This window comes from Lepidochelys kempii, chromosome 1, assembly GCF_965140285.1.
Source record: "Lepidochelys kempii isolate rLepKem1 chromosome 1, rLepKem1.hap1, whole genome shotgun sequence".
NCBI lineage: Eukaryota > Metazoa > Chordata > Testudines > Cheloniidae > Lepidochelys > Lepidochelys kempii.
This window is the reverse complement of record NC_136380.1, coordinates 303,722,444-303,743,871: the sequence shown is the minus strand read 5'-3', so window position 1 is coordinate 303,743,871 and position 21,428 is coordinate 303,722,444.

Genomic DNA, 21,428 nt, shown 5'->3' with positions numbered 1-21,428 from the left:
GACTGGTAACATAAACCTGTCATAATGCCACATTTGTATTGCAGGAGGATGCTAGTATATAATATTTAGCAGCTGATACATAGTTTCAGATGTTAAGATGGCAGGAAGAAGAAACTGGCAATTCTAAATATCTTGGGAGACTGTTTGCCAATTTTACATTTAGATATTTCATTGACCTCATTAGAAACTAAAGCGTACCTACCACACACCTGTCGGATACCCAAAATAACCTTTATTTAAAAAAGACAAATAGGCACAAATTGTATTTTCATCTGTGCCCAAAAGATACTTTGAGAATTAGGAACATGTTCTTCTTATTTATAAACTACATCTGTAATATTATGGAACTTAAATAGAATGACAAAAGAATAGAAAATGGAGGTGGAAAATAGTTTGCAGGCCATCTAGTCCATACCTCTGCCAGTGCAGGGTTGTTTCCTATATTCTCCTCCATTAACAGTGGGAGAGATTGACATTAGGCTGGAGAGAATTCACTGCCTGATCTTCTCCTATCAGTCCCATTGCTACAGAGGAGTAAAACTTTGTCTAGTCCCTTTTCTAGCCCATGAGTTCCAAGTGTGGGAGGTTCCAAAGAGTCAATTGTATGGCGTCATCTTATGGCTTTCCCTGTGCTTAATTTTTACTGGTGACAGCAATCTCATTGTAAGACATAGGCAGTTTATTTGTTGCAGAGTAATGAGGTGCACTGTAACTTTTAAGACAAGGTATTTTGAAGGATAACATTTAGGAAGGTCATATCTGCAGTTAGGATGCCAATGGTCATATGCTTGTATTCCAGATTTAATCATTCTGTAGTATACACTACTTTAAGTGAAGCATTTCACATCCCGTCCCCCCCTCCCCAAAGAGCTACTGTTTTTCTAATGCTACACTTAAATGGCCAATATCTTTTTAATATTGTGGCTAATCTATTTTTCAAAATTCACTTCTGTCTAGCTGTAAGTGAAGTCTTCATCAGAGGTTGCATTGGTACCTGCAGCACTGGCATATCAAGCACTATTTGGAAGTCTAAACTTTCAGTGACAGCCATGGTGCTTATCAACAGATCTGTTTTAAAAGGGATATGACTCCCTAAGAACCCCTCAATGCCAACTGGCAAAGGATTTTCTAACAGTAACTCCTGACAAACTCTGCTTTCTTTATATTTAACCAAAGAGGGTCATGTGAGGTCTCTGATAAAAGCTTGTGTCATATAGATCCTCAATCATTGCAGGATGTACAGATGGATGGTATTTAAGGAGTTGTGTATATACATCGACAATATGTTTTAAAGCTGGTGTCCAATGCAGGGTTGACAGGTTTCTCTCAGATAAAGGATGAATATTCACCTATCTGCCTCAGTTCGCATGTAAGTTAAGCATGGTAAGCCAACACAATAGAAGCCCCATTTGCATATGAAGTCAACATGAAATCAGCACACCAGAGAATAAACCCTGACTCTGGGGACCAACAATGAATTTTGGAGGATATAAGGAGAAGGCGAAAGGATACCTTTTTATCCTGCACTGGAGGAAGTAATCAGGCAGTGAAATTACATCTATGACAATGGGATCACAACCTGCCCTGGTTGGAAATGCTGCAAGAAGGCATTAGATGAGAACAGACTGCTTTAGACAGGAAGTTAGCCTGTTAAAGTTAAGTTTAATCTCTAGAAAGCATGTTATGATTTTGTTTTATATGCAACCTCTGTTTCCATTATTATCCTTACTCACTATCTTGTACATCTTAGCCTTTGATAATAAACATGATTCTTTTCACTATAAATATCACAGTGCTGTGGTGTTATACAAGAGATGATCCTCAGCTGAATCAAACAAGCTAGTGTGACAGCAAACCTGGTATTTCTATGAATAGCCAGTGACAGAAACCTGGGTATCACAGGGCAATGCTTCAAAGAGGCTCAGGGATTAGGATACACCTATTGTTCACCTGCAAAGCAAAGCGAGGGCTAGCATTCCCCTAAAGAGAATGTTTGGGTGACTAAAATGCTGGTGTTGTTAGGAAGCCAACACCCAGTTAAGCCCAACAAGTTTCTCTCTCTTTCTCTTAGTAGAGGCAGGTGGGTAACAAGAGGACTCTCAGTCTTGGGCACCCCACAAAAGCATCACAGGCTGATGTAATGCTGATTACATAGGGAAGTTAGGTGTAAATTCTTGCATGATTCACTAAGAAGATTTAAGAACTAGGAGAAGCTTGAGTGTCACGAAGAACAATATAAATTGATGTTGTACATTTTTATATGCTTAAAGTTTAAAAAAATTCTACAATACAAATATAAAGTGTGACACACACATTGCACAGATAAAAGAAAAAAGAGGAAAGTGACACAAATACACATTTCTAGCACAGCAGGAATACTAAATGATAGGGAATATTTTAAGCACTGATATTTTCAGCATATGTCATATTGCTCAAAATGGTAAGTCACCACCATGGAACCTAGTTTAGACTACCAATATGTATTAAATTGTCAGACTTCCAAGGAGAATACTCAGAGTTCTCTGAAATCATCCATGCTCTTTCTAGACTGAAAAACTATTCTTTCTGGGGTGGCCAGTTCACTTTAATTTCTAACCCTATTGCAGTATAGTACAATCAGGTGGTTGCAGTACTCCTGTCAGGTTGTAGCCCTCTGATTGCTGGACTACAAGCCCTACTGCAACTTTCAGCTTCTTCCTCGCCTCCTACAGGCACAGCTCCTTAGCTAATCCCTTTGAGCTTTGCACACCAGCTTCAACCTGTCATACCAACTACAGCCCTAATCCTGAGATAAACTGAGCATGGGGAGTAGGAGAGAGAATGAGTATTCAGTTCCCAGGAATTCCTCTCCAAATCCCTGGGAACAACAGGAGGCACCAGAGAGAGCAAGAAAAGGGTTCTTTGTGTCTCATGATCCTGTTCAGGAGCGTTAGAGAGCAGTAGAAACGACAGCAGGAAAGTTTTTCCATCCCAGTTCTGCGACCCTTAAGACATCAGCTACATTTGCCCACTTCCTGCTGGTTTTAAGAGGAGAGCTATAATCCAGTGGATATTATGCAGTCTACAGGAGCGTGGGGAGGGGGCAATTGCACTCCTACTAATTTCCTAGGCTTTTAAGGGCAGGAACTGGTTTAAACGTTACTTGAACCGTTAAACTAGGCTTAACATCAAGGCTCATCCATTTGCAAACAGCAACTTGTTATTCAATGTTTCTCGCTATCACTACAACCTCTGAGAAAAACATCCACAGAAGAGGACTCTAGTCAAATCTTATCACCAAACATATATAAACTGTACCCTGACATTATTTCCTATTCCATCAGTCAGTCTTTTTCTGTTTTGAAGAATGATGAGCAGAACAAACAGTCGTCAGTAATTTAAATGGCAGGGTTTTTGTTGTGTTTGCTTGTAGTTTTATTTTTAGTGTTTTAAAAGACACAAAAGGATTCATGGTATCATTATACGCTACTGTAAATCAGATGCAAATCAAAGCATTTTTCTCAACCAGAATGGAATTAAGATTCCTGAACTACACTCTAAGATTAAACATAAATGATCAAAGTGTAAAAATCTCAATTCTTATCACAGTTTCCACCAGTTCCATGTCTAACTTGAAAGACATGGCTACAAATCTCCACATCTTAGCTTTGACCTTGAATGAGGACAAACAGAGGCATGGATTTTCAGTGTCTGGCCACAACTGTATTAAAGGTAACACAGTGGAGAAAGTTTACCCACTCTATCACCCACACTCTCACCTCCCAGGCATTTTAAGTGATTCCAGTACAGGGTTAAAGTGCTCCTGACAGGTAGCCCATAACTTGGGGTAAACTCTCTTCAGCCTACCCCTAAGATTCAGCTTGCTCTTTTGAGTCCTACTCCCCCTGCACCCATGAGGGGAACACATGGTACTAATTGAGGCACCTTGGCACACGAAGGACACAAGGTCTCCCCCCTTCCCATAAGCACCAGGCCCATCAGCAAAATCCTAGGTCTTTTACTTCTGGGAACTGTTCCTTTTGTCCTGATGACTGCATTGGAAGTTGGTCACTGAGGGGGCACCAGGGACTAGCTTGGTTGCACCTCCCACCTGCACTACCTGGTATCAGAACTTCTCCCCAATCTATTCCCTTGCTTTCCAGAGCCAGATGTCAGGCCCTCCGTCTGACAAAAGTACTCCCTCATCCGTGAAAAACCCAGACTGATTATCACAGAGGTCCCTGTGATGGGCCACAGAACACTAGTCTCCAAGAACATCCTGGCAACCTCATGGTTTACCTTCTTCTGAGCCTTATCCACATGGGCTGAGTCCACAGCTCCCAATCAAGTCCACCTTGTGATTATTTCTGACCAGTCCAAACTACATGCTGGGTCACAATTGCTTAATCAACCCCATATCCCTGTGAATTCTATCTCTCAAATTCAGTCCAGTGCAGGTCCCAAGATCATTTCCCCCCACCCACAAGGTGAATAACCAGGGCTTTAGGTGGGTCTGTGCTGTTCATCAGTAAGTGCGGAAGAAACATAAGCAGATCCCACAACATGCCTCTCCTGTTGAACCACTGAACACATGTGGCTTCGGCCTTGAAGTCCAGCTGTGATCCACCTGCTTATCTGGCTGTCTTCTTGTTGGCTTAATGCACTACTGAGTTTCCACAAATCCAGATATCTCCTGGAATCAGAAACAGACAGGGTTAGTTACTTCTTGCCAGCCATACATCCTGTAACAATTTGGTTTCCAGCACCCCATAACCTGAAACTTTTGAGTCTAAACCCATCGACATTGCTGCCCCAGTCCTGAAAGAATGTGTACCAAAGTTAGCGGCAAAGACTGCAGTAGGCCAAGATTTTTTTCATTAGTGCAGTGAACAGATATCTTGACAGGAAGCAGCCAACAGTATATAAACAGCTGGCCCAGCTCCTGAGTTCTGCCTCGGATAATTCTGACCGCCCTTAACGGGCACAGGCAATCATCTGTGCGCTCCTGTACTACCACCAAGGCCCCTTCTCCATTCTGGTCTGTTTTAGGGTATCCTATGGGCAGCAACGTTGCACCGGGTGACAACTGTACATCTGATAATTCCAGTGCCTGCCTGTGGTTGCCTGAGGCACTAGCTCACTTACCCTGAAAGTGCCAAAGACGGCCACAATGAATTTTGCCTTAAATGAAATGGCCTCCCTCCCACAACTGCATATCCTGGATAGAGCATTTAGTAACCCTGTAGGAATTTCTATGGTTACAGGTTGCCTGTCATCGCTCTTGTGCCCATCACCTCTGCAGCATCCCTCCAAGAGCTTCTGCACTATAAAATCTCTGCACTATAAAATCTCTGAGAAAACTGCTATCTTACACCAGAAAGATAGGCCAGCAAGTCTACCTGATACAGTGGAAGAAGCTAACTCGTGATGCATAAACTACACTGCATATCTCGCCATCCAGTGCTTAGGGATGGGCCACAGAAGTTGGAGCCCTTCCTGAGCTCTAAATTCTGTGAGCTCAAAAAGGCAGGACCTATCGGCTTTGAACATCCTCAGGGCAGCTGCATTCTCGACTAGCCCTATGGCTGTCCAGAGCCAAGGCTCCACAGATGGTATGGCATCACCATGGATCTCTCCTGGCAAACGGGGTGAGCTCCCAGAATCCGTCATCCTGAAATTGAAACAGAGCGTCGGCAATGAGCCATTGTCTACTACTGGGACATGCACTGCACAGAAACAAATGTTCAACAAGAGGCAGCTCAATACAAAAGCCCTCACTAGCCTCGTTACCCAAGGCTACACCATCAGCAGGTCCACATGTCTCTCGTCCCCCTCCCTCACAAGAGCAGGAAGTGGGGATGCAGGGCAGAGGGAGGGTTAGCAGAACTGTAACTGGTCCAGGCAGAGGGATCCAGGAAGCCAGATGCTCCTACAGTTGAAGTGGCAGCTCCTCATGTCCCTCAACTCATACCCCTACGAGGGGGGAGGGCAGTAGCACCTCACTTAGTCCTTGCAACATCCCCCAGGTTTGAATTTTTGCAGTTCTGGAAGCCAACTTCATCAAACCCGCCCTCAGCAGGACTCCTGCTGCTGAAGTGGCTGTGTCACCAGATTTGGAAACAGTGGTACAATCCCTGCAGCAGGACAGAGATCCCTCTGCCAGAGTGCACCTCCCACAAGCTGGGAACGTAACCCAGAGCTCCTATCTTCCTCCTGGGCACTGCATCTCCTGGGTGTAAAAGTGACCTAAATTTTTCCTTGTCCTGTCATCCTAAATCAGGAAACCTAAATGAATCTTGGAAAACAAAATGACGTAAGGAATCCTGGATCAGGGAACCTAAAGTTTTGCTGAAACAAAGCAAAAAGAAGCTATGTGGGGCACAGGCTAAGGTTTAAATTAATGAGAGTGGAGGGCAAGGGACCAATCAGCTGCCTTCCTCCCCCATCTGGCAAGGGAGTAGCTAGAGACTCTGGAGTGGGAGGAGCCACCCCTTCATTCCCTTCTCTCCCCATCAATCAACTGCTCTCATACCCCATTCAACTGGGGCTGTCTCCAATTACTGCAGGCCCCACCAAATTTCCCACCTGCTGAGGCAGATGGGTGGGATTGTTCTGACAAGCAAAAATGAGATGTATCATGTTTCTCTAAGACAGTAGGATCCCTATTTTGCTCTGTTTATGACCTCCCTCAAGGCCTGTCCTGCAACCACCTTCTCACTCAAAGGAGAATTTCTCTGGGGTAGGGACTATCCTTGTGATGTGTGTACAGTGGGGCTCTGGTCCTTCAATGGGGTTCTACTCCCAATGAAGATTTTGGACTTTACTTCAGTGAGACTAAGACGATACCCATTCTAATTTCATCTACCATGGCAGAAAACCAGACATTGTTATAAATTCATATTTTCTGTTAATATTTGCTGAGTCAGAACTGAATTCAACATTAAGCAGCTTGATTCACTGCATTGTTGCTCCAGTTTTATGCCAGCGTAACTCCACTGAGATCAACACTTATATCAAGCCCCCAAATTGGTTTCTTCTCCCTGCTGTTCATCCTTTCAATTATATAATAGTAGTCCCACAATCATCCTGAGAGAAAATGGATTGCATCTGTTGGACATCAACAAGACATCTCTTTAAGATGAAAAAAGTGTCAAAATTCTGTAGTTGTCTGGACGCTGCTAGGAATGGAATAGTGGGGGTGTGGTACCACACAATAGGAGCCCAAATTACTGTCGCCTTATGTCACAGAAACTATCCTAAGAGAAATCATTGAAAAAAATGGGTTGTGCTAAAAATTGTTTTCTTAATAATCTGTTGACAATCAATTAGAAAATAAATAGTTTGAATGCTGAAGATTTCACCGGAATTTTTTCTATTTCGCTATCCATATGTATCTTGCAAAAGACTTCCTTCAGGCACTTATGGAAAATTGAAAACATGTAGAAATACTTTTTTTTTACTAGTATAAATGATGCAGGTTCCACAAAACAAAGATTTGGGAAACAGATTTTTTTCCCCCTTAAAGTGATTGTTGTTAAACTGCTCTTGAGGCAAGAAGCAATTTTGTATCTCAGCTTTTTCTTTCAGATCAAAGAAGGGACAATGTACATGAGAGACTTTATAACAAATTCGGAATGCCCTCCCATTACTTGATAAATGTTAATATCTTCAAAAGAATTATCCCAGAGAAGAAAACAGAGACTGTATCAGAGACTAAACAAACTCTGTGAGCATGAGACAGAGTGAATGAATTAATATCAGGTCATTCTCTATTTGTACTTAGGCTGATATGCCACTTAAGCCCTATTCTGAGGATTTAAATGGGAATTATCCACCAAAAGACCTATACATTACTTAATGTATTTGCACAGGAGTGAATTTCACTCTTCTTTAATACTAACAATGTTGAATTAGCATGACCATAGCTTCAGAATAATCAGAAGTTGTTTGGAGTCACTTGGCCAGATTTTGCTCACATTGATATCAGTGACAGTGAGAGCAGAATCAGACCCTATTATGTTGCATAGCTGGAACTAAGGGCTCAGACCAAGGATTAATATATTACGATCATAGACGATTTTATTTGCTGGGATCAACATTCTGGAGCGACCTATTTGGAGATGTCGTTTAGTTATCAGGTGCAAGTAGCCTAGTAGTTTAAACTCCCATTCATTTTGCAACAGAATGCCTCATCAATGCAAGCTGAAAGACAAGGGTGGAAAGGCAAAACAGTAGTAGGAAAAAGAAGGAAGGCCAAAACATGGGTCGGTAAAGGGACAGTCCCACTACAGTCATCCTACTGTTATGCAATTATTTAATTATGTAATAAAATGGAAGATAGATCACAGTCTCCTGCCCCTCATCTACTTTAAAAACTGGCTATCCCACAGCTGCCACCCCCAATTCTTGGCAATGCAGAAAGGGAAAAACACATGGCCTACAATGCAGGAAAAAAACCCAGAAAAGGAAGAGCACATGGCCTACACAGAGGTGGTGGGAAATCACAGCATTCATCATTGAAAATGTGTTTTCAATAGCCAGAAAGTAGCACCTTATTATAAAACCTAAATGCAGTACAACTTTAAAGCATCAATAAAATGTGGCAATCACTATTTTCTTTAACATTGGTGAAATTAACTTTAGCGCAGTTATTTCACAGAAGGGGTTATTTGTTGTGTTTTCTGTTTGACTGGGTATTTTACAGCAGAAAAGGACATATATTGTGTCTAAAAATACAAATTATTTAAATCTCATGTTGACCTACATGGACCAAACTTAGTAAGATATAATACAGTGATTGCCACTATAGGGACCTTGGGAACTGGGTGACGGTAGAGCATATTGTCAGGAAACGGATGCATGCCTGGCTGATGCTGGATGTGTGTGCATGCCTCCACTTAGCACTGTGTAGCAAAGTGATCAGATTCCTTGTGACAGCCACTTATCCGAAAGGCAAAATCATTTCCATCCCCCTACCCCCAAGTCTTGAACTAAGGTAACTGGGCAATTCTGTGGAGTTTGGATAAAAGCAGGACTGCACATCGTTGACCTGTAACATAGAACCTAATCCTGGAGAGGACATGAGACAAGCATCATTCACAGTGCATGTAAAATTGCTTTGTAATAGTTGTGAGTGAAGCCAATGTCGCTGAAATGCAAGTAGGAGAACATACAGTTTGGCTACTGATGTTAGGTAGGCTTGGCAATAAGTTAAGGACCAGTGCACCGTGTAGTCGTTCAATATTTAGAAGTGTTTTGGCATAAGGGGCAGCATAAGTAGCTTAACCTAAGGTTATAAGATTTAGCAATAAGTGCTTTGTGAAGGACAAGTTAACCACAAAAGAACACTTTATGCTTGAACGAGCAGATTTCTCGCATGTGTGGGGTTAACCGCATTAATGCTTTGGAAACATTCAGAAATGTATTAATGCACTGTTGACGCAAATAGCTTATGTCAGCTATCCTGATTATGGGTAAGCCACACATGGAAAAAGGGCCAAGCCCTAAGTACTTATGGTCACACAATGTAAATGTGTGAAAAAAGGGCTATACAGACTGATGTATGAATGTTCACAAATGGGATTTGGGGAATGACAAGACTAGGCAGCAGCTCAAATTGTCACTTCCTCTTGTGATGATCTCCACATTTTCTTCTATCTTTCCTGTTGCCAGTCTCTATAATGTTGTAAGAATGTCAACACTGAGGACTGTTCTCTCCTGTACCAGTCATGAGGCTGTAGGTATGCACGATCCAGGGGGTCATTCTGTTTTACTTAGTGTGCTCTATCTTATTTTTCCATGATTTCAACTATACTTCCTAGTACTAAATTCAACTTGAAGTCTTTGTTTGTGCTTTAGCGGTCTCATCTTCTTTACTAACTCTCAGTATCCCCCTGAATAAAGGACCTTTTATTGTCACAAGTGCATTTGTAGCCAAGACTAACCCAAGGCTACAACCCCCAAAGCAAAGAGCAGAAATGGAATAGCTCTGCTTTGGCCTCCATGGTCCAGATCCACAAAAGTACTTAGGCATTGCAACACTGTGTGTCACAGTGCCTAACTTCCTAGAAAAGTCACAGAAACAAGACTGAATCCACAAAAACTGAGTTGGATGCCTAGGCTCCTTATACGATGCATGGGGAGAGAGAGGCACCACAGAATGCAAGCTACAGAAGCCAGCATGGTAGGCAATGCCACATGCAGACAAGAGGATGTGCTAAATCCCATCCACTTCATGAGCCAGGCACCTAAGTCTGGGTTGCAGGGAGGCGCCTATCTCTGCTTAGCAATCCACAAATGGGAACCTGCACCCTGGTTTCAGGCAGCTTAGGTGCCTAAGAAGTTTCTTGCGGGAATCAGTTAAGTGCCCTCCTTACTCTGCACAAAACAGCTGGAGGAAGGTGGTTACAGCGCTCCCCCGGCATGTGGGAGAGCCAGGTTCAATTCATTTCCCTCCTCTGCCTAATAGGTGGAAAACATTTGAACAGGTGCGTACTTGAGCCACTGAGCTATGGGATATTCTGATGTCAGGTTCCTTCAGTCTCTTGAGTTGAAGCTGTTCCACTGTGAATAAATGATGAAAGAGCGATTGGAGCAGGGCGACTGGACCCTGGGTCTCCCACCTCCTAAGGGTTCCCTAACCACTACACTGCATTATCATTTCTCTCTCTCTAGCCCAGTGACCATTCCACTGCAGATAAACACTTAACTAATCCTCAGTTCATGGATTGTTCTGGGGCTTAGGTGGGAGAGAGGTGGCCGGATACCTAGAGGGAAGTAGCAATATGTATACTCAGAAGCAGAAACTTAGGCACTGAGGGAATGTAGGTGCTAAGCAAATTTAGGTGCCTACAGGATTTGGCAGGAATTTTGTGGATCACAGTGGAGCCAAACCTGGAACTTAGGCACTTCAGCCCAAGATTTAGGTGCCTAAGTCTAGGGGTTAGGTATCTAAAGTACCTTTGTCATCCATGTTATACTTCTGCCCTTCTTCACTGGGGAGGATGCCTGAAAGCCCAGGCGTCTTCTGGCTCTATCCCTCTTCCACTCCATCCGTATCAAAACATTCTCACTGCCACATCACGGGAGCTCAGTGAAGCTGCAGTTTCATGCAGAGGATGTACATTCCTCACGCTGCCTTCTCCTATCTTGACAACCCCTTCCCAGTCCCACAGGGAAGTGGAAATACACTGGTTCTGCAGCAAAAGGCACTTCACATTCACCATGATTGGAGCAAAGTTTTCCCCAAATTGCAGCCAGGGTTGTAGGAATAGCTATGCTGTCCCCACCCTTTCAACTGCAATCTGTGATGAGGTTTTTAAAATCTCCAGAAGGAATTCGGGCCACACATTATACCAGTTTTAAAACATGTTATACTGGTATTTACTGATATGGCACTGAAGTAATGTAGTGGTTAATCAGGCTCTGTATGCTTAAACTACAATTCTATATGTCACACACACACTTTACTATTTGGTGTAAACTAGCATTTTAGCTGCAATAATGTATGATTTTTGTCTGTTCCTGGACAGTTCTACTGAGTACATAAGAACATAAGAATAGCCATAGTGGGTTAGACCAAAGGTCCATCTAGCCCAGTATCCTGTCTTCCAACAGTGGCCAATACCAGGTGCCCGAGAGGGAATTAACAGAACAAGTGATCATCAAGTGATCCATCCCGTCGCCAATTCCCAGCTTCTGGCAAACAAAGGCTAGGGACAACATCCCTGTCTATCCTGGCTAATAGCAATTGATGGACCTATCCTCCATGAACTTATCTAGTTCTTTTTTGAATCCTGTTATAGTCTTGGCCTTCACAACATCCTCTGGCAAGGAGTTCCACAGGTTGACTGTGTGTTGTGTGAAAAAATACTTCCTTTTGTTTTAAACCTGCCGCCTATTAATTTCATTTGGTGACCCATAGTTCTTGTGTTATGAGAAGGAGTAAATAACACTTCCTTATTTACTTTCTCAACACCAGTCATGATTTTATAGACTTCAATCATACCCCCTTTAGTCATCTCTTTTCCAAGCTGAAAAGTCTGGCCTTATTAAACTCTCCTCTTATGGCAGCCGTTCCATACCCGTAATCATTTTTGTTGCCCTTTTCTGAACCTTTTCCAATTCATATATATCTTTTTTGAGATGGGGCGACCACATCTGCAAACAGTATTTAAGATGTAGGCATACCATGGATTTATATAGAGGCCATATGATATTTTCTGTCTTATTATCTACCCTTTTCTTAATGGTTCCCAACATCTGTTTGCTTTTTTGACTGCCACTGCACATTGAGAGGATTTCATGCACAATGACTCAAAGATCTCTTTCTTGAGCGGTAATATAGCAGCTATGTGCATACATTGAAGTAATTAACTCTTCCATCTCTGAATTAACACTGTGCAAAGTATATCTTCAAAAGTCACCCAATTTGTGTATTTGTAACTTTCCTACTAGGCTACCAGTGAAATCTTCTTCAGCTGTGTAACTGTGTGCTTCAGAACAGGGCAGCATGAAATGAAGTTCCATCTCTTGGGACTTGGCTCAGAATGACATCACCCAAATCATTGGTTTGTACTGCAGTTTCTGGAAAGGTATGAAATGAAGGGTATTTGGGTTGGTAGTCTTGAAGAAAAAGAATGTATTGTGAGCAGATTCCTTTGAAATGCTGGCACTTATTTGCAAAGTTAAGCCATGGAAATAATACTGAGTCAAACTCAGGGTGGAAAGTTTCCTTTTAATCTTAATTTGACCCACAACCCTCCAGCCAAAATTCATCATACAAACATCCACAAATCACTGGCTAGTTTGAGAGTTTAAAATGCTCCTCTACATCTTTGTTGACTTGGTCCCCAATATTTTACTTTTATATGAACTCCTCATGTCTTGTTGATCTGCTGAGCCACAGTGGAATCCATTGCCAATCAACTTGTTTCACCTAACAACGGTATGTCTGACCAGGTCCCTACAGGTAACACTCTTATGTCACAGTCTAGCCCTAGCAAATGCACTACAGTGGCAGAACTGAGCTCCTCTCCTGAACATCTAGAAGAGACACCTTGCTCCTCCCTGCATTTCAAAGCACCACTTAGCTCTCTAGTGAAGACATCAAATCTTTGGGCCCCAAAAGTAAAAGAGTACAAGAGGAATTGGAGGCGGGGGAGGTTAAAGATCAAAGATGGAGAACTAGGATTTGACAGAAAGAGTCTTGTTCAGGAGTTGAAAGTCTTTCAAAAATTTGCATTCATCTCTGGACCTAATAATGTGGTGTCAAAACATCCAAATATTTACTGATTTATTTTTAAAATATCATGAAATTTGTATAAACATTAGTTGGCTAATACTAAATATTACGTGCTTGGTACTTCATTGACTTCCATTAAAGGGAATCAGTGTAACAAAGACCATGTAACCTTTCTCTTCATCCAAAAAATGCCTGTAGATGAACCACTCACAAGCAAGAAGCATCTCAGGCTATTGGTCATGTAAATAATTTCAAGGAATATCCAACCTATTGGAGAAAATTTGATCCAGGAAGACAGAACGATGACATGGACAAAGTTGCTACAGTGGCTCCACTTATTCCTCTTGCTGTTCAATGATACAAAAAAAAGCTGTAAATTTTGCATCCAGTTATGGCTCAGGAAAAAAAAAGTACTTTCTTAAACTTGATGAGCCAAGTTTTTCTTACACTGCTTTTAAATCCAGAGTCATTCCATCAGTTTCAGTAATGTGTTACTTACTCTAGATCTTTGGAATAATGTTAGGAATATATCAAGATTCACATTTTTTCCCAAGCCACCCACCTACATACAGATAGAAAAACAGAGACCCAAAAAAATATGCATGAGTGCGTAAAAGTCTTTTTGACTAGAAAACGTTGCAATTTTGTTAAGTAAAGAAAGTTGTTGAACTCACAGCTCGAGATTGATATTCTACTTCTTATTCAGAGAACAGATATCTGCACAGTACAGGAAGCGGCTTTGTATGTTTGCCCCTCTTGCTGTTTATTTAAACGTATGAAATAGATGTAAACAAACACCTTAAGGTTCTCAGACATTCTGAAAGAAAAAACCTGTTTCTATATGTTATCCCATGCGATTTTGGATCATCTCTGATGGAGAGGGGCATTCATTCTCCATTGCCCATTAAGTCCTCACTTTCTCCCCACTATACTGTGCCGCAGACAGACCATGTCTACAGGGGTGAGAGTCGTTCAGCTTTGGTATCAACTCAGTCATTGGCCTTTTCACTAAGGATATGTCTACACTGCAGCTGGGAGCGTGCTTCTCAGATTGAGTAGATCAATACATGCTGTACCAACATGCTGCTTGAGAGAATATGTTAAAAATAGCAGTATAACTGGGGGTACCATTGGCAGTAGCTCAGGTTGGCTGCTCATGTACATATCGAAGCAGTCCAGGTGGGTTTGTGCTTAGGTGCCTAGCTCAAGTTGCCAACCATGCTATCCCTGGCTAAACTGCTATTTTTAGCATGCTAGCTTGAGCAGAGCTAGTGCCCATCTGTCTAGCTGAGCAAGGAGGTATGCTATCAGCTGCAGTGTAGATGTACGGGTGACCTGTCAATCCCTGGCAGGGGGACATAATCAGCAGCACTTTGTAATCAAAGGTATAAAACAAATGATAAGTGATCTTTATCCCTTGCCAAAAGCAGATAATTATCTGATTCCATACTGTACCCATAATCCATACTGACTTGAGTCAAAGAGACCTGAGGACTCCAGATGTCAGAGTTAAGTATCATGTTTGATGATACTCCCCCAAAATTGGAGCACTGAGAAACTACAGAGATTATTCAGAAACATCTGATTGAGACAGTGGAGGAGGAACCTCAGAAATAACTGACCTCCAGCCTTTAGAACAAGTCCAGCCTTTCTTACTACTCTAGCCATTGGTACTAATTGCAGTGCATTCTAGGGGATACTCATCAGGGCATGTGGAAGAACACAGTGTAACCATCAGTTTTGCTCTTCTCAGCATTATAGATTGACAGTAACAATTTCAGTAAGATTGTAGGAAACAATACAGTAATAAGTATGTCAGAAGATTCTCTCTCTTGACTAATAGATTCCAGAATGTGTAGGAACCAAGATAAGCATCTAATTCATGGATCCATATCCATCTATAATGATCTGTCCAATTTTAGAGAATCATTCTGTAGATTGATACAGACAATTGAACATGTTTTCTGTTTAGCATTCCATTTGCGAGTTCAAAGGGAGGTGAAAACTGTAGATTTCAGTGCATATTTATAGTAAAAATGGCTAGATTTTTCAAAATTCACAAGAATTTCAAAAAGCAAATAGGAATTTCATAGAAGCTGAAATTTTCAAACATTTTGAAACAATCGTGTTGCAGTAGTGATCATTTCAGGATTCTAAATTGGTAGTTTCAAACTGCTCTGTAAGTGGCACTCATAACTAAATGATGCTTAGCCCTAGGTTGATGGAAACAACTACAAAGATGGAAGAGTGCTGCATTTTTTAAAAACAACACAACCATAATTAATATAATTTAAATGAGAGCACAATGTTAAATCATGCTCTAACTACAAGTAGATGAATAAATAACTCAAAAACTGGACACTTTTATTCAGTACAAGAGCCACAGGGCCAAAGTAAGCTTGTCTTACTCATGCATGTATAGCCAATACATTCGATTATAGTCCCAATCAAGTCAGTTGGGACTACTAGCAGGTAGGATTTAGTTCACAGTTTCAAACTATCATCCTTCAGTTATTCAGCCATTTAACAACTTTACTTATGGCAATATTGAAAACACATTATTATCCACTAAAACTCTGAGAGTTAGGCCCTCATGTAGCAAGATACTTGAGAATCTGTCTAACTTTAAACACATGACTAGTCCCATTGATTAAAAGGCACATATTTGAGTACTTTACTGAATTGTGACCTGTTTAATCAAATCCCTCTTTTCAGTGGGATCTGTGATAGGTTGGGTCACAGAAACTCCCTCAAGACTGTAGGATTTAGTAGGATTTAAGTGGTTTCAAGTAATAACAGACAGAACAAGGTAAGTTACTAAGTAAAATAAATCAAAATATGCAAGGCTAACTTAATACACTAAGGATCTAGTTACAAATACTAATGTCTCACCCTAGATGTTATCTCAGGTACAATCCTTTTCAGACCAACGTTGTAGGTTATGGCCTGGGTCCAGCAATCACTCACACCCCTCTAGTTACAGTCCTTTGTTCCAGTTTATTTCAGGCATCTCTTTGGGGTGGAGAGGCCATCTTTTGAGCCAGCTGAAGACAAAATGGAGAGGCTTCCAGGGCCTTTTATATTCTCTCTCTTGTGGGTGGAAACCTCTTTGTTCTTCTGTGCAAAATCACAGCAACAAGATCAAGTTTGTAGCCACCTGAGCAAGTCACATGTCCATGAATGATTCAGCTTTTTGCAGGCCAACACCATTGTTTACATGTTAGTTTGAACATTCCCAGGAAGGCTCAGATATGGATTAGCAACTCCCAATTACTTGAATAGCCCCTTCACAATATATTGGCCAAATCTCCCTTATGTGTTTCCTACAGCAAACACTTCAAATACAGGCCTAGAGCCAACGCTCATAACTTCAGATATAAAAAAAAGATACATGCATACAAATAGGATGAATGTATTCAGTAGATCATAACCTTTGCAAAGATATGTTACATGGCATATCTAGGATACAGCATATTCCAGTTATGTTATATCCACACTTATAAACATATTTTTTTAAAAAATATGGAGTGCAACATCACAGAATCTTTGAGCACCCCTTCATTTTCTCCCCTTTGTTTCCCATGTCTGTAGATCAGTCATTGCTTTTCAGTGTAAAGAGAGCTAGATTCAACATTAAACCCATCTCAAATACCAACAGTCTTAATCTGTTCATAGTCAATTTAGGGGAAAAAATTGCCTCTGTAGCGCTCTTCAATCCTGCTAGCAGAAGGTGCTCAGGTCTTGCAGTCAGATTCACCCCATGTTGGGCTGTTGTGCCAGAAGGAAAAAACAAAACAAGGACACTTATTGTTCCTCTCAAAGAAAAAAAGTCACTTGTAAAAACAAACATCTTAATTTTGCTTAGTCTATATTGTGTGGAATTGTTACATTAGTTACTTGCCATTATCTCCAAAAATTAAGAACTAAAAGAAAACATTCTCTCTCTAACAGAACTCAATATCCTTGAGGGTTAATCTTTTCTATTTTTAAAGAAAACCCTCCTGGTGTAAGTACCTTACATTAGAATGTAGTATGTGAACATCTCCACTCAGTGACGCCCCCTCCCCCTGACACACACACACAGACTTCCTGAAAGATTATTGCTCCAAAAGCCTACTCAAATTTAACTTTTTCCCCCTAACCGAAAAGGAATCCTCACTAGAACTGGGTGAAATTTTTCATCTCAGACTTTTTTGCTGAAAAATGCAGACTTGGGTTATCTAACATTTTATAAATTGGTACTGATTTCAAACTGTTTTGGTAAATAAAAATCACAACAAAATTCAAAAAATCAAATGTTTTATTGTTGTTTTCAAGCTGAAACATTTTGATTCAAAAGACCTTTGTTTCAAATATTACTTCAATTCTATTTTAAAAGAAAATTATGTTTTAAAAAGCTCAAAAATAAAATGAGATATTTCATTTGATCGAAAACTATTTTCAACCCTTCAATTCACTGATTTTTTTTTTAAAAGTTTGCTTTAGGTCAACCTGAAATTATTCCACTCCCCTACCCCCCCCCCATCCCATTTTTCCAGAACCACCAGTGAATTGGAGGAAGGGGGAGAGAATTATGTGCACAGCTCTAATCTTCCTAATTGTTCTCTCGTCTCTGTATTTGTTGAGTTTTGATGGAACAGGCAAATTCAAAATAGTGTTACATAAGAATTTTTGTTATTATGATTAGCTGAATAGACCACAATGGATATTGGTAGGGAAAGGGTTAAAAAAGTCTTACTGAGCAGTAGAGGAAATCGATATCTGTTCTCACTGCAAAGACTGCAGAAGAGCCTTCATGAGAAGATGAGATGAGGCCTCAGCTGGTAGCTCATTAGAACTAGGATGATAAAAAGCTACTGGAAAGCAAGCTTTCATTAGGAAGAGAAACTATTGCAGTTACTGGACTATTTGCAAGGTCTAGGATAGTATTTAAGACTCAGCTATCGTAGCCTGAATGCCTTTGTTTCACTTATAAATCTAAATAAATAAAATAAAGTTTTATTTAGAGGAGTTACCATGCTAATGAGATGAGGTAATGTTAATATGGAAGAGACAGTTCAAATGTCTATAAAAAGCATCCCCATTGAGAGAGAGTTGAGTATCAAGGTGCCTGACATGACTTATGTGTATACATAATTAATAAAAGTGCTGTTGGAGAACACTTCAGTCTCTCTGGTCACTCAATTACAGACCTAAAAGTTGCAATCCTTGAACAAAAAAACTTTAAAAACAGACTCCAATGAGAGACTGCTGAATTGGAATTAATTTGCAAACTGGATACAATTAATTTAGGCTTGAATAAAGACTGGGCGTGGATGGGTCATTACACAAAGTAAAACTATTTCCCCGTGTTTATTCCTCCCTCCCCCCCCGCCCTGCTGTTCCTCAGATGTTCTTGTCAACTGCTGGAAATGGCCCACCTTGATTATCACTACAAAAGGTTTCCCCCCCACCTCCGCTCTCCTGCTGGTAATAGCTCACCTTACCTGATCACTGTCCTTACAGTGTGTATGGTAACACCCATTGTTTCATGTTCTCTGTGTATATAAAATCTCCCCACTGTATTTTCCACTGCATGCATCTGATGAAGTGAGCTGTAGCTCACGAAAGCTTATGCTCAAATAAATTTGTTAGTCTCTCTAAGGTGCCACAAGTACTCCTTTTCTTTTTGCAGATACAGACTAACACGGCTGCTACTCTGAAACCTACATTAGGGAGGGCTTACACCCTCTAACTTTTCCCTTTTTGTTCTACTCTGTTTGAAGATTGGTGATGCAAAGATGCTTATCTTAGATAACGTAGATCAGACACTTCCTGCAAAGAACTGCTAGTCAACTGGCTATGCCCTTACACTTATGCTTTGAAATTGGGTTTCCAAACAAACGGATTGTGGGTTTATTCACTCTCACCAAGATATGGGAATAACTCCCACACAAATGGAAGTTACATGTGAACATCCAAAAGGCAGTAGCCCCTTTTTTACATTTAAGGGAGAGAATGGTAGTAGAGTTCTGAAAAGAAGAGATTATAATAAAGAGATGCAGACCTTTTGGTGATTACGAGTTATGTATTGTGGATGATAATCTGACTGGAGTTACAGGGACTTCTAATTCATGCAGAATTTAAGTCTATTTTGATGAGATGTTTCGTGACAATACAGATAAAGGAGAAAACCCAATATGGAATGACAGCCTAGTAAGATGTAGTCCTGTTAAATGCAGGTTCACCAAAAAGAGCTTCACTTCCAGATGTTACAATTACTCTTTGCTGTGCAATGAAATCTTCTTTCAGTAAACTCTGGCCGAAGAATTGTGAGATGGCTGACAGATGAGTTGCTGAGGTAATTACTTAGTTCCTTTCCATCCCACTAGCTTTTTGTCTGATAAATGAAGGCTTCAGTTCTGAATTTTACATTCTAATCCCAGTAGCACAATCAGTTACAGTAAAATGCCAATATTTTTTCCATAGTCTGGGCGATTTAAGACTCTTTCCTTCCTGTTTATTGTTTTGGTCAAGGGATGGGATTTATATAAAGTTTATCCAGACAGAGAAGAAAAAAGGAATATAACTAAGAGAGATGCAGCTTTAGCTAATATTGTTGTCATCTACAAAACAATATTTTAAATTCCCTTTTTAAAGTAAGGGATAAGTATAAATACATGTTTTATAACAGATGGATTTGAAGCCAAACGTTTCCTTTTGGCACACACCAAGACTGTGGGTTAGCATTCACAACACACACTCCATATAGCTATAGGACTCCTGGGTCATATTCTTATCTCCAACTCCAGTTTTGCTTTCCTTCTGATTTACACTAGTCACAGGGTTGTTTCGAAATGAGGAGAGGAAAGAACCTATCAAAACTAAAAGTTAAAAAGAAACTCAAATGGTTTTGCAAATAAGTTTAAAACAATGCTAGTAAAAATGTTTTCAGAATCAGTTTGTCATGTGCACAGTAGCACATTCTGGTCTCTGATACCGGCAGTAGTACACTGACAGCCTTGTCCTGCACCACTGAAGTCACTGGGACTGCAACTAGAGCAGGACTGGGACCTAAACAGCATAGGAGCTTCAGAATCCTGTTTGAGGCTCATGCCTTGGTAGGGTTCAAGCACATTTCAGTAAATTGGCTCTGGCACAGTTTAAAGAATTCATATTGTGGGCAGATACAGAAATGCACACATAGAAATGCAGCTGTGGATTAGACCAAATAATTACTTAATAGCTGCCTCCATGGAAGTGTTGCTGGTGTGGCTCATAGCATCATGGGTCAATAGCTTAATCTAAAGCAAACCAATTAGTTCCTACAGATTTTTTAAATGGATGTATTTTGAAACAGTTTTAAAAGACAGTTGAGATTGTAAGTCCTATTGAGCAGCAGCCAGAGCTTTCTTTATGTTTTGTACAACATTGAGCACATTGTCCATGACAACAAATAATAATTAGAGGCTCCTATAAATTCAGCACCAAGATATTACTATGATTGGTTCTCTATACATACATTCTATAAAGTGATAGATATCACAGTTCATGCCATGTTTAATAAAAGAAATGGGATAAGAACAGAAGGGACAATTCCGATGAAGTGAGCTGTAGCTCACGAAAGCTCATGCTCAAATAAATTGGTTAGTCTCTAAGGTGCCACAAGTACTCCTTTTCTTAATTCCGAAGATCTCATCCTCCTCAAAAAGTTTTCAATTCCAGTATGACAGTGGCCCATTGGTCATTCACTACTGTCAGCAACTCTTGTCAGGCCTGACATACTCACTATGTGGAACACTGTTACAACATGCACCCAAAATGTGGCATGTAATATATCACTGGAAAAATAATAACTCACTGATAATTAATATTGTTGTATAATGCATGTATGGCATGTGTACAAAGAATTATAAATATGTGCTAAAATTATGTTCTGAAAATTTGTTTGGAAAGGAATGCAAATCACATTCTGCCTTAAACAAAGGAATGTACTTGCTTGTCTGAGTCAGGCAGAGACAATGAACATGCATTTGCATAAAAGGTAAACAAAGCTAACAAGGGCAGGAGGAAATGACTCAACTATCACCAGAAGCCGAGGAGCCAGCATGAAGCATGGCATCTCTTCCCAGCAGGAGAACAGGGATTTTATCTGAGAATATATTTCAATGGTTTACTGGAGTATAAAGACAGGGAGTCTGAACCTCAAATGATAAGCAGTTGAATC